Here is a 4,668-nt window from a genome sequence, read left to right on the forward strand (position 1 = left end):
ATGTACTGAGAGGCATCAATGTTGGTTCCATATTTTAGCTATGGTAAATAATGCTGCAATAAATATAGTAGTGCTAGTAGTTTTAGTATGGTCTTGTTTGTGATCATTTGGGTAAATGCCCAGAAGAAGTATTTGTTGGGTCATAGGGGAGCGCTATGTGGAATCTTTTGAGGAACCTTCATACTCCTTTCCGAAGTAGCTGAACAAGTTTACACTCCCACCCAAGAATGCAGTATGGTTCGAATGCAGTAGGGTTCCTTTCTGGCCACATCCACTCCATCGTCTGTTGTAAAAATATGGAACACTTCATGAATTTGCTTGTCATCTTTGCACAGGGGCCATGGTACTCTTCTCTGTATCATTTCAATTTTAGTGTATGTGCTGCCGAATTGAGCACAGAACATTTTTTATATATAAAGTGTAATTGATTTTCTTAAACTAAACAATTCAACAAAAAGTAAGTTCTAAAGAATTGTTGTGAAATTTTAAAACCATGTGTTTCTTATATAAGCACACATTTATGAATAAAGTCAAGATTGGCATGTCAAAAACAATATAATTCCAGATATTTGTTGTTCAAGAGATGTGTAAGAGGAGGAATTCAATTATTCTATACAAGGCACCTCTCATAATGAACATTGAAGCAAGTGTTAAGGTTTGTTAAAAGTTTTAATGTTTTAAATATTTTTAATTTTGGGAATTTGCTTATATATATGCCAAAATTAAGACTGTATGACAGGTCATAAAAATTTTCCATAAAGTATTTAAGATTTATTGTAGCAGCATATACTACTAAGTGTGTACATTTCAGAGTTTATAGAAATTTTACTAATGATAATTTGCAAATTCTTTGTGTAAAGAAGCAGAGTGAAGAGTTAAGACTTTGTTAATTCCACAGTTTCTGTTAAAACTTTAGGGCTTCCTTACATTATAGGTTAGCGAGGAACAAATGATGATATAAGCCATATACAGATGAGATGAGCCATAAATAATAATCTTAGTGGGAAACTTTAAAGACTACTCATAGCCTATAAAACTCTTATTGAACATCATAATCTTAGGCAGTTTTAAATGTACAGGATTATGAAAAAATAGTAAAACCTAATATGTAGTATACTTCAAATACTGGAAACACTGGTAATTGTTTCATTTTTCATTTTATTAATCATTAATATTTAATTATTGGTTTTGTTTATTGTAGCATTGTTTTCCTTGTTGTAATATAATACAACTTTTTGTAAGTCGTCATTAGGAGGTACTTTGAGAATGTTACTGGGATGGCCACACCATGTTTTATAGGTGCATATGAATTTACAAAGAGCAAAATTAAGAACAAAATACTCATTAAAATTTTTCTCAAGTAGAGTCTGAACCAGGAGTGTTAAGTGTCCACAGCTAAAATCTTAGCCCTAGGCTGAAGCAGCCGTCTTACAGAGTTGAGGACACAAAAGTTTTTGTTGGTCGTGGGGCTTGAAATCTTGGGCCTGGGTGCTTTCCCTTAGCTCTTTAGCTCAAGGCTAGTGCTACCACTTGAGCCACAGGACCACCTTTGTCTTTTTGTACTGATGTGGTACTGAGGAATCAAACCCAGGGCCTCATTCATTCTAGGCACGCACTCTACCACTGAAACCCCTTCGCAGTTCCTGAGAAAGTGTATTTTAAAAAGTCATCTAAACAACATTTGCTTTCTGCTTTGGCTTATATAATGATATACATGAATATCTTTTTATATTTTTGTGAATTGTCATACTTCTAAATTTATATTAATTTCAGCCACTTTATCCTTTTCAAAGTCATGAAATATCTCTAAGAATTTGTTTCTGTAAAGACTGTTTTTGCATTTATAATTTCTTCTGAGTCACTTTTATTTTTTTCAAAATCACTTTATATTTTATATTGACGGGTTTTCACACATCAAATGCCTTCAAATGTATATATGTATTAAGGTTTGTATCCTGTCAATAAATGTGTAGAACACAATTATACCACTGACAAAAGATGATTTGCACTTCATTTATGTGCTTTTGGACTTGGAGAGTGATTTTAGGTGTGTCAACACAAGTAGAATCAGCATGAAACAAGCCAGCATTTCTTCATTTAAGATATAAGGAAAGGATACAGGTTGATCCATTGTAACAATAGGATGTACAAGACACTCTATCAGAGGGGGATGGAGGGAGGAGTTGAGGTGGTGTAAAGGGAAGGGATGGTAGAGGAAAAACAGGAGGGGTTAACAATGCTCAATAAGAAATGTTCTCATTTCCTTACTTGTGTAACTGTAACCCCTCTGTACAGTATCTTTACAATAAAAGTATATATTAAAAAGATACAAGGAAAATTTCTGTACTTATGGGAAGTTATATTTGTCATTCAATATCAGCAAGGTATTGTTTTTAGGATGACAGGCATATTAAAATTTTGGATACTCAAATTCTCTACAAAAATAAATATATTATTTACATTAGAAACTGCCCACAATCTAGTGCAGTGTAATTGCTATGAGAAATTTTACCGCATTCTAGGTTTGTAATGGAAAGTAAATGTATATGCAATATCAACAGATATGAATTTTTTCAGATAATTTTTGTCTGCATTTTGTGGATGGAATTGGGAAAGCAATTTTAAAAAGCACAAATTTCATCACCAAGAGCTGTCAGCAAACTGTAACAAGTTTCTAATACATCAAAATTGAATGGTTTGGAACTCCAAGAAGTACTTGAATTGACACATTATCAGAAAGTGTAACCAGGCAAGCACTTTTGTTTTTAAATTTTTTGGGGGGGTCCGGTCGTGGGCCTGAACTTTGGGCCTGGGAGCTGTCCCTCAGCTCTTCAGCTCAAGGTTAGCACTCTACCACTTGAGCCACAGAGCCACTTCTGGTTTTTTTTCCTGCTTATGTGGTGTTGAGGCATCGAACCCAGGGCCTCATGCATGCAAGGCAATCGCTCTACCACTAAGCCACATTCCCAGCCCCTAGGCAAGCACTTTTAAGAAATGCAGCTACTAGATTTCTCATTGAGTGCTTTCATAACACTTTGTGAAATACAAGTCAGAACCTCATTGGAGACTAGACAGTTTTCCCTCACCTTTCTGTCAAGCTCAGTTATTATCAATCAACATATAGCTAATCTTGAATAATCCTCTAATAAGAAAATGTTGATGGAGTGTTTATATGCAGAAAAGCTCGGAACGCTAACTTTTTCCAATTGGCCTGAATGGTTGACCCCCACCCTATTATCCCAAGTCCATACGGACTCCAGGCATAATTCCAGGTATGTGTGAACTCCTTTGATGTGCAGGTAGGGCAATCCACCTAGGCCCAGTTGTAAACATCCCATCTCAGACCCAACTGAAAGTCCTCCATCTTTCTTGACCTAGGGGCTTTTCATTAACCTCTACCTCCTTGATCAGATCTCCTATAAAACACTGATCCTGTGCCAGCTACCTCACACAACCTCAATCCTGCTGGAAGGTCTGTGCCCCTGGCTGTTCCTCAATAAAGAGTCCTTTCTGTTGGTGATCAAGTCAGGCCTATTCCTTTTCCATTCTCCTCCATTTTCCTAACATATGGTGCTGACACCCAGGAGATAAAAAGCACCAGGAGTAAGTAGGTGCCCTCTGCCAAGGGGCCACCCACCTCCTTGCCACCTCTCATGGAGCCTTTCTGCTACCTTCCTCCTCCTTCCAAGGCTTTTCTTCATCAGAAGCACAGAGCCCTCTGAGCTTACTTTGGGCTAAACAGACACCTGAAAAACCTCCCAGCCTTTGCTTTTGTAAGCAGTGCAAGCAGTGGATGGCCACGCTGCTGTGGCTTGAGGTATTATTGTCCCCCTGCGTAAGCTCAGAAAAGGCCTTATCTCTCCCCCTATTCTCTATCCTTTACCCTGTCCCTGGATTCTGATCTCCAGGCAGGAGGCTCTTCACTGTTTGACTGACTTCACCCAATACCTAAAAGCGTTCAGGACAAGGTAACTAGCCCGGTCTGTGGTGTAGGCACCTGACATGGACCCCAGGAGGGCAGGACTCCCTCCCTTCTTTCTTGTCTGTGGGGTACAGAGACTCCAGAAGTCTCTTCTTTCCTTATACCCTGATACCCTTTAATTAGGACCTTTGGGGATGCCCTCTCTTAATTATTGGGATCCATCCGTCTGGCTTCCCAAAGCCCCAACGGTGCCTGGAGCATCAGGACAGGCTCCATAGTCCTACCAAAATTTCCAAATTGTCTCCCAAAGACACCCCATTGGCATGCCTGCTGTCTAAACTTAAGACTTTGGGCTGACTGATTTACAGTCATAAAAAAACAAAACTGACTTGTTTTTATTCCAAAATCTGGTCTCATTACCATGGCACTGCTGACCTAAATTCAGAACCTTAGGTTTTACTCTTGCTGATTTAAACAATTCTCCAATGAAACTGGGAGGAGTCTGAGGTCCCCTAAAACTAAGCCCTCCTCAAGCTCTGCTCCAGAAAATCCTCACTTTGCTTGTTCTGTTCGTTCCACCAAGTCCTTCTCTGACCTCCACTCCAGAGGGCTCCCTCTCCACTCTCCTGCCTTGCTCACCAAGCCCTTCTCTGCCAGGAGCCACCCAACGTTTCCTCTAAAAAAGTAACTCCTTATCTTGTAGCAACTCAATCTGTCTCTCTCCCCCTCTCCATTTCCCTCTATCT

The 4,668-nt window shown here is 39.0% G+C and overlaps 1 non-coding gene across 1 annotated transcript; it reads right to left on the reverse strand.

The window, feature by feature from the left end:
* Positions 1-290: 290 nt before the first annotated feature.
* LOC138813069 (U6 spliceosomal RNA) lies at positions 291-397 on the reverse strand. Its single transcript, XR_011367710.1, has one exon. It is a non-coding gene; the product is annotated as a U6 spliceosomal RNA (small nuclear RNA).
* Between the last annotated feature and the right edge of the window lie 4,271 nt (positions 398-4,668).

The sequence above is a fragment of the Dipodomys merriami genome, unplaced genomic scaffold (assembly GCF_024711535.1).
Source record: "Dipodomys merriami isolate MVZ:Mamm:240054 unplaced genomic scaffold, mDipMer1.0.p SCAF_58, whole genome shotgun sequence".
NCBI lineage: Eukaryota > Metazoa > Chordata > Mammalia > Rodentia > Heteromyidae > Dipodomys > Dipodomys merriami.